This window comes from Stigmatopora nigra, chromosome 14 (assembly GCF_051989575.1).
Source record: "Stigmatopora nigra isolate UIUO_SnigA chromosome 14, RoL_Snig_1.1, whole genome shotgun sequence".
In the NCBI taxonomy this organism is placed as follows: domain Eukaryota; kingdom Metazoa; phylum Chordata; class Actinopteri; order Syngnathiformes; family Syngnathidae; genus Stigmatopora; species Stigmatopora nigra.
In genome coordinates this window covers 8,024,006-8,034,023 of record NC_135521.1, presented here as the reverse complement: position 1 = coordinate 8,034,023, position 10,018 = coordinate 8,024,006, and positions in this window count along the sequence as shown.

Here is a 10,018-nt window from a genome sequence, read left to right as displayed (position 1 = left end):
ATTCTAATCTGTTTTTATTATTTGTATGGTTACTTTCTAATTATATTTTCCTTTAAAATCTTAAATTGTGCACAAGCACTACCCTCTCGTATCACACACAAATCTTAACACAAACACCCATTATGAAAAACAATGTTCAAACATTTATTGTAATATTCCTATGTAATATACCTTTCAATACTGGGTGCATTTTTGGGATGCAAAATCCTCCCAAATGATCATGTCTTTTATTCAAAAGAACTACTAAATTACCCCAAACATATTTTTTTCCCAATTCAACAATGGATATACTCAAGGTATTTTTTACAAGCCCCTGCGATTCCTCATAAATATAGTTACCTTTGCCAAAATAATCCTACTATAAATTCTTTAATTGTGCAGAGTGCTTCCTTCGATCCGCTTCCTCGCTCATGGATGTGTGTGTGTGTGTGTGTGTGTGTGTGTGTGTGTGTGTGTGTGTGTGTGTGTGAGTGTGTGTGTGTATGCAAGAAGCTCTTAGACAGATTATTGCTCATTAGAGGCGTCCATTATGTCAGGAGGAATCCTTTTTCATTTACACAAATTTGCCCGGAGATTTTTTTTTTCTTATTTATCCATCTGTCCATTATCGGAGATGGAAAATCGGATTAGGCTGCGTTGATTCTCCGCTCGCCAATAATTTCCCCCAGCGCACATCTCGGCCTTATGTTGACCCTCAAGCCGCATAACAGCATCGGCACGGCAATGGGGTAATTGCATTCAATCAAGTGTTTGATGAACATTTAAATCTTGGTAGCTGTCTAAAATTATATTATATTACTAGTTGGGTGTTATGAAATTGAGATTTTTGTGTATTTTTTGGGGTATTTTTCTAGACTTATAAATGTTAGTTTGCTAGTCCCAGTTGTTTATTGAAATGGCACAAAAATAAAATAATGTTAGAAACTACCACTTATGTGGATTGGACGTCCTTTTCCGTCAAAGTCCCACAACAGCAAAAAAATAGGAGGAAAAGTGAAAAATACACATGGATGACAGATTTACAACAACAGTTTATTTTTTTCAATTTATTACAGCTTTAAAAAAAAATCATTTCATTTATTTAGAATCATTATACTTTTCATTATTTATGGATTTTGTGTGTGTGCGCATGATTTGACTGACTTCCAAATTGGATTCCTCAATTAATGGATTCATTTTCTTTAAAATAATGTATACATTTATATAAATTATCACAATTTGATGTCAAATGAGGTCTCCCAAATATTGTCTCATGGGCTGTCATCGCAACTTCATGTTGGCCTGCAGGACGTCGTGTCGTCCGGCCATCGAAAAAGATTGTCGTCTAATTGTGCTTTTCAGTGCCGCTGTGCACCGACGGATGAGCGAGGGTGTGTAGTTGCTGGGAGTCTTGGGTTTGGGGGGTTGGGGGCAGGGTAGTGCAGGAATCCCAGCTAGCGGCCTGTCATTGACTCGTCCCGGCAGAGGTCAGCGTTCTTGTTGTGGCCACCAGAGTTGCTGACGGCGTGGTCGCCATCAATCACTTTCTGGAGGCCGGATCATCGAGTTCCCACTTCCAATCTAGACTCTGCCACCTCTAGCAGGAGCGGTAGAACATTTTCATCCAGAACACATCCACCATTGCTCTCATCCTGCAGACGGGATAAACTGATTACCCGCCAACATCCTTCTCCGAGGTGGATGGGCGCTGGCGGGAGGAGGGGTAGGGTCTCTATTGAGCGGGCGGCGGTGGTAGCGGTGGCGGGGGCCTGCCTCTCCACTATCCAGGGCTCTTTATTGAGGCGTCTATGGGTCTTTATGCCGCCAGTGCTCGGCCTTGCCCTCTCCGTCATCAATCATCCCGCCGTCCAGACTCCTTGGCCAATCAGGGCCCTCCAGGAAGCTCTAAAAGAGACAAATAGAACATTGGCGTGTTGACGGCGCTCGTCTTTGAGTGACAGCGAGCGGGTTCGGCCCGATAAGGGACCGCAGCAGTAGTATCTTGGAAATTATTCGACCTAAAATAATGCTAAAGAAAATCCTTCATTTGTGAATTTACAGTCAATGTAAAATGTGTGAGCTTGAATTTGTGATGTTTCAGTACTTTTTCTGTACTCTAACAAGGAGGTCAATGGTCAAAATTTGCAACACGTTTCAAGGACTGTTGATGAATTAGAAGGCGTCCATCCACTCCCAAAACACTCCATAATCAACCTTAAGAAGAAGATTCTTAACCCTTTCATGCATAACCTTTGGTCATTACTTTTTTTCTGTCCCTGATTACCCAACATGACCAATCCATTTCGGCAAATGACCAAAGTGAACAAGGGCCATCTTTCGAATCGCTTTCCACTGTAAGGACTATAGTCCCTGAAAAGGTTGATAATAATTTTAAAAAAAGAAATAAAAAGAAGTGCTCTGGATTTTTTAGCGCCAGTGGCGAGACTCGCTTGACAAATCGTCTCATTTTGTAGCGGGCGGTTGCGTTTCCTGAGGTGAGGTCTGCACTGGCTGCTAATAGACATCTAATTGATGGGACCTCGCTCCAGTTTCCGTGCTCTCTGCCTTTATTGCGCCTCTGCCAGCATCTGCTGTAAAATAGCTCTGTAATTACATTGGATATCCTCTTCTTTTTCTTCCTGGAAGGGGTTGCAATGCTTCTAAAAGTGGTGGGAATTCTTCTTAAACAAAAATAAATACTTGCTATAATGTCATGCTTTTAACTGGTTGGGGTTTTAAAATTTGAATTCAAATTTTATAATTTTTTTATAGTATTTGACAACAATAACCATGCAAGTCCTTTTAAACAGGCAGAAACAAACGGTTTATTAAAGCTGACGCCAATTTATTTGTAGGGGTTGAAAAAGATGACCTGACATCAACAGGAACTGACCTGAAAACGCCACAAACTTTACAGAAAGTGACCCGGAAGTGCAAGTGACCTATATCATCACTGCCAGCATCTCACGGTCAAAATGTCCACCACCACCGTCAATGGCAGCCAAGGAATAAAATGAGTGTCCTTTATAACGACTCAATCGGGAAAAACGACTCAACAGCTCATTTGATTGATGAAAACAAAGTCTTTCCTCAACTGTGCACTCCTTACTTCAGGTGCAATTCATCTCCCTGAGTTGACCCCATGACCTCCGGCGAACAAAATGTCACCGCGGGACAACAGAGGACGTCTTTTACCATGTCTGCATCCGAAGGTATTTTCCCACCATGTCTACAAATTCAATATTTTTCAGCATTTTGTCCTATGAAGCACTACAAAAACAGCCAGCATTTAAAACATTGAGCCGGCCTCTATTGGGTATGGTGCAGGTGTACCTAATAGCCTATCCTACTCCACCAATGTTGTGATATACTGTTGTGTATTTATTTCTTTAGACCTTAGCCCCTTCCCCCCCTAAATCAAAGGCTGCCCATTTATCATGGCGACCGGACAGCTTTCTTATGTTACTACCTTACACCGCTCGCTTCAAGCCACCGAATTCCACATTTTTATGGAAAAGCGCAGTCATTTTGATTGATGAAATCCAAAGATGTCCAAAGCAATCCGGGGGATCCCCAACTGTGGCGCACCGGCGGGGTGCTGCACTGTTGCCATTGTCCCACGCAAAGAAAAGGGGAGCCACGTCCCGGGGAGGGAAGAAATCACCATTTTAGCCTCAAAAGGGACGGGGGGAAAAAAGTCCAAAGTTTTCTTTTACAGGCAGTGGGAAAGTGGAGGAAAACTTTTTCCTCTTCTAACAACTGAAACAATGTACTTGTTCTTGCTGCTTTCAGCTATAGAGACGAGGATCGGGCTCATAGAACACGCTGGGGATAATGAATTGATTGTTGGTGTGGATCAACATAAAGATGCATATAGTATAAAAGTCCCCCTCACTTCATTTCCCTCTTAATGGGGCATGAATCTAAGGCTGAATTCACACTGTGATGGCGAATTCGGAATTTTTGTAGGGCTATACACACTGCAAAAAGCTGACTTATTAGTGAAAGAACGGATATGCATTGTAAATCATGTGTTCCAGCGTTTATGAAAGTAAATGCATATTTTGTGAGGTTTCTGGCATCCTGTATTTAAAAAAAAGTAGGATTTTATACAATCGGAGCTAACATTATCTAGCTTTGAGTATAGTGTCATGGTCCACTAATATAAGCCACTAGAATGACTTCATCGGTATCAAGGACAGTTGACATCCAATCATCCTTTGAATGTGAATTTAAACGAGTTTGTGACTAGAAGATGTCCAATCTACTTGAACTGGGAGGTTGGTGGTCAGTCCCCTACTTAAAATGTATTGGATGTCTTATGGCATATAAAAAAAAAAAAAGATAGTATCTTTATAGATTTTTTCTGGCGACATTGCCACTTGTTCAAGATGCATATGTCACATTTGTATGGGTCTTTGTTTCTAATGCAGAGGCATCAGATTCTAGTTATCCAGATTTTATCCAATCAATCCAAAAAATTGGAATTCGTTCTCACACTGCATAAAAAGTTAACAGTGTGTTGCACCGGTGCAAAAAAAAACGGTAAGCTTACCGGTGCCCACGGAGTCCGTAAAGGTCCCGGACAGGGCCGACTCGGCTCCTAATTGCGGGCCCCGCGGGCGGCGGGGCTGCCGGCTGCGGCCGACACTAAGCGCCTGCAGGCAGCTAGTGGAGCAGCTTGTCAACCTCTAATTGACAAGGCCTTGTCTGTGGTAGCGGCAGCTGCTCCTAAGCACCGCGCCACGCACAATCGGAGCCGCGACACGGTCCCGACGTCGCCCCCAGGACACTTTTAAGATGGGCGAGCAGGAAAAAAAAACAGTGTTTAAAGGGAGATTTATTGGAGCTCCCTTTGGGCAATGCGGTATTAAGTAGGCAATATAAGGGCCTTATTGGGTGCAAAGGGGACGCACGCTGCTGGTATTAATAAAAGAGGCCAATTAGAATGGACAGGTGATATGAATCATGGCGCAAACAAGACTAGCAAATAAAAGCAACCCGGATTACCTGTCACACGCGGGTTGGAAAAAGTGCATTGTTTTTTTTCTCAACACATCTTACAAATGTGCATTGGGATTGTCATTCCCAAATCCATTTCATATAATGGACATTTTTCAGAGTTGCATTTGAGCTGAGCTCCGAAAGATCCAATGAGTTAACCAGGGGTGCTGGAGCCTATCCCGGCCAACTATGGGAAGTAGGCAGAGGCGCACTGAATTGTAGTCGGCATCACGAAAGTTGGTCACAAGATCTATCATTTTTGGACCAAAAACAAAAGAAAAATCTTAACAAACCCTGCCTTTGAAAACTCCCCAGGAAGCAGCCGTTTTCAGTCAGTTTTACCCAAGAGTATCTTGGACACGGCGAACAAATAAGTCAAAAAGCGTCTCTGGCGTTGTCACAACTCTGACAGGCCGTAGACGGATCGCTCACCGAGCCCCTTTTGTACCCCGTGTCACCGCCAGCAGCTGGTGGTGGCATTCCCGGCCCTCGGACGGTGGCCTTTGACCCCGGCGAAGGGTGAGAAGGGGGTGGCGGCTCTCCGGACAGGGCGGTCCGGCCGTCGCCACAGCGCTTGTGATAGCTCGGGTCAGCAGGGGCCAAGTTTCCAGCGAGGAAAAAGGCGAACAAAAAGCCCCAGAAGCTCACCATGCCAGTGGGATCATTAGTTGGAAGGTTTGTTTAACTAATTAGCAAGCTGGGCAAGCCCGGGGAGGCTTTATGGACAACACGGACGTCATACCGGAAGGTGCGGACACCACTTTGTAAAAGAGAAAGTGCTGTGGCAGCTTCAATTTCATTGTGTTATGACGCCTTGATAGATCAAGCCAAAGCATGAGATGCAACGATATGTGTGCATTACACTTTGTATTTTTTCATGCACATATTTTTTGTATGGTTCAATGTACTATCATTCGCCCCATCACAATCAAAACGAATTTGACGTCTAGCGCCGTGAATGGCAGTCAAACACGAGCATTTAAAGGCAATCTTCACAGTTTGAATGAATTGGGCATCCATCGTTGACAATGAAATAGTCTCAGAGATTGAGAGGAATACAAAATTTTTGAAAGATTGTCCACCTATGTGCAATAAATAAAATACATGAACTATTTTTCCATTCAAAAAATAGCTGATTTTAATACTGTAATAGTTGCATCATAGATTGATTTCCTCTTGTATGGCTGTCTTGGGAGGTAATCATTATTGCGAACATTTTTTATCGCAAATTGCATTGAGATTTATCAACAGGTTCCCTTGTTTTAACAGTTCACGTCCTCAACTATTAGATAGAGAAGATTCGATAACATTACATTTTTTTTTACCTATTATTATCATCCTTATTATCATTGAGTTTAAGACCGCTAATTAAAAGAAATCATTTAGTGAATGTTCCCAATCAGGAGGCGTGCGCGACTCTCCCGTTTAGCGTTGGGGTGTCAAAGCCGCCCCACCCACTCAATCTGGGAAGGCCCTTTTTCTTTCTTCCCCTTTCAGCCATTTCTCACCGCACCAACTTTTTGTGTTAAATGTTAACAAGTCGGCACAGCGCATTTAATGGCCCACAACAAATGTGTGTTGACTCCAACACTTGCCTCCATTGTGGCCATTGTACGCCTGCCCCGAATGGCGAGATTTATCTCTTTTTGATATCGAATTCCTTCTGTCATCAAGACTGCTCTCCTGTTGACTTTTCTTGACCCCCTTTCACCCCGCTGCCTTAACGTTCCCATATTTAACACGGGACCTTCAACGTAGTACCACGCCCACCTTAAGAAAGCTTTCAATGCTCAGGGCGTCCTTTTTTCCGGCATGTGCTGTTTACTCTGTTCTTGAACTTCAGGGTCCCTAAATGCTACTTCAGTGTCCCAAATGCTACTTTGAACCAGCACTGATACTAGTTTACGATCCTGCACTTAAATAATATCATTGGATTTGGTGTTTACTTGGAAATAATGTGCCAATGTTCTGTAGTATTCATTTTTCGAGGTCTAACTTTACAAATGCAGGTCGCCTGACACAAGATGGTCACCAATTTCTTCTGTTCAAATAAGCTCATCACTAATAGTCATCCGCTGCATATGAAATGGTTACGAGTGGATGTTAATTCATTTGCTGCCACCCCTTCCACTTCAAATAGATTTGACGTCTAGTCCTATGAATAAGAAGTAGATGCTTTGACGTCGATAAAATAATCCAATTTAATATCAAATATGGTATCGATAACCAAAAAAAATAGTACCCTTGCAACACTAAGTACATTCAACCCCTACATACGTCCCAGAATGCATTGCAAGGTTTTTTTAGTGCAAAACAACACATGATATATAAATGTACAAGCTCAAAATTGACTTAAGTCAAGTTCCTTAAGCCACTTCCAGGGAATTTGTAAGCAATAATTCACCAAATAAATCCATATTGGTAAATTCTATGTTACAATTCTTAATTATAGGCTTTGCAGCCAATGTCGCGTCCTCGCAAGACGCTGAGAACTCTGCATGACCTTCAACCCTAAACCCCCCGCCACCCATCGTCGCCAGTCGCACACCAGTCTGAATTCCATAATTCTTTGGGGGAGAAGAAAATCTTCCTTTTTGACAATTTAATAGTGCAAACTAATCATGCGGCTGACACGGGCCATTCATCTGGCGTCGCGCTGACAAAGAGCGGGGCCTTCTCTCTGCAGTTTGTCGCGGACGTGGCGGTCCGTTTCCACATGGAGTGCACAATAAAACCATTGTTAACTCTTTATGGCTGTGTTTGCCAAGCCACCCAAACTCAGTGTATCAAACACACGAATCTTGGCCACGGCGCTTACTTTTTTTGTCGGTCACGGACGTCCAGTCGATTCGAAGTGGCAGCGACCATTCGGGGGAAATAGTTAACTTTGGACTCAGACAGCCCCTCCACAAATCCATCCCGTTAGTTCAAAATGAGGCTTCTGCTCATCTCTTAGCAAGGGGTGGTGGTGGGGGGTCTGTTTAAAGCCCCTCAAGTTATGAATCTGTTTCGGAATCAATTTAGCCGTGCAGGCATTTTCCCCAAACATCCAGCAACTAGCGAAATTGATCCGCCGGGATCTCACCTCTCGGTGCGCCTCAATAACAGAGACATCAAGCGCTAGGTATAATTTTTAATATATATGCAATAAATGTTCAATTTGTTTCCCCGGGAAGGACGGCGAATAATAAAGGCACATTTAACAGCACATCCATTACGCGCAAACAATGAGCGGGCGAGAGTGTGTTTGATTAATTTGCCTTTTGATTGTGTTGGAGGATGCAATAAAAGACGCTTGACTTTGCAGCACTTTTGACCGCTTTACTGCCGCGTAAATATGTTTGCATGATTTTGTTTGATGCCCGTCCAGGTCTTTTGTTTTGCTCCCCAGATGGGACCTGGACATTTCCATACAAATCATGCAAATTATGAATGACATTTTCGAGGTGTCACCAAGAAGAACTGTTGCAATAATGTGAAGAGCCTCTTTTAAAAGTATGATAGGAGGATATTTATTAACATTATCTCAATATTTGTTAACATTATCTCAATTGCTTTTTGTACTTCCCTAAAGAGGAACAAGGGTCTTCAAATTTTGGCATTATTGGTTGAAATCTTGAAAAGAATTGAACAAAATAAGTCTTTTTTTGTTTTGGTTTTAATTTTTGCTATAGAGGGAGTGCAGAATTTCATTTCAATGTTATTTGCAATATCATGACTTGATTTAATCTCTTTTTATCACTAGAAAAATACTTAGGGTGTTTCTTTTGCATCTATTTTTTTTCTTTTTTGGGAATGTCTTACCATGCTTTATAATAATGTCCAATAAAATGCAAGTGCATTTACTCTTCTGTTTTCTATTACATTGAAATGATAGTAAATGCACTTTTGTTTTCTTCTACCAAAGGCCAACTAAATCCTGTTTACACTCATTTTGAAAAAGGCTATCAAAACACAATTAAAAGTATTGCTATTTTTTAATAACTGTATCCATTTGGGACTGCAGATAAAGACATAGGTAGAGGGAGTGATGTCTGTTTTAAGGCGGTTTCTGCTAGGGTCCCCTGTTCACATTCAAAGTGGAAAAAATGGCCTGCCCGATGCCTCTGAGGTGAACTGATGAATGACCGAACTATAGGAGGACACGACCAGACGACAAGTAATGGACGCCCGGCATGCAGCCCATTTTATGCTGACCATCCTCCTCATGCCACCACTGCCATTGTTTGTGTGCGTGTGTGTGGACACCCTAATTCAACACACACAAATTGAGAAAAGTCAGCCTTTCTTTCCTTTCAATGTCAATAGTATTCTTGCTTACTGCACTATGCGTCGAGTAGACTCCCAAGGGGTGACGGTGGTCCGACACATCATACCTTGAGCTTTTAAACTTATGTACAGCGCGTTAGAATACATCATTATATAGTGCTTGTTAAGTGTTTCTCCTAAAAATGTCATTTTCATATTAATATTTGACGCTTCCTATTTTACGATTATATTTTGTAACAATAATTATTGATACAGGATACACATTTCTTCTTCATAAAAGAAAGCAATTTTTCTTCTAAATGTATTTATTGATCTTACCTTTCTTTTTTATTAAATACATTTTTGACTTTAGATAAATGTTGAGTTGTATTGACTAGGGCGGCCTGTAAATCTTTTTCCTGAATATATGTGTTGAATTCAACTCATAAAATGAGCATCATCAATTTGGATTGTTCAAAATCAATATTCACAATCTTTGACAAGAATATTCAAATCATGTAATTATTGTTTTTTCATTTCTGAAATTGGAACATTACAAAGAAAACACATGCACTAAAGTATTTTTGATACAAAATTGCTGTATATACAGTACATGAAATATCTTGTGTGTGTTTTTAGAGTTTTTCTACTGGAGATATTAATATATATCCATCTTACCATCTAAATATATTGTTTACTTAACTATATCTATATGTATAGTTGTCAAGTTGAGTTTTTTTTAACGCATTTTATCCAGTAAACGTGCATGACCATCGACAAAAGAACA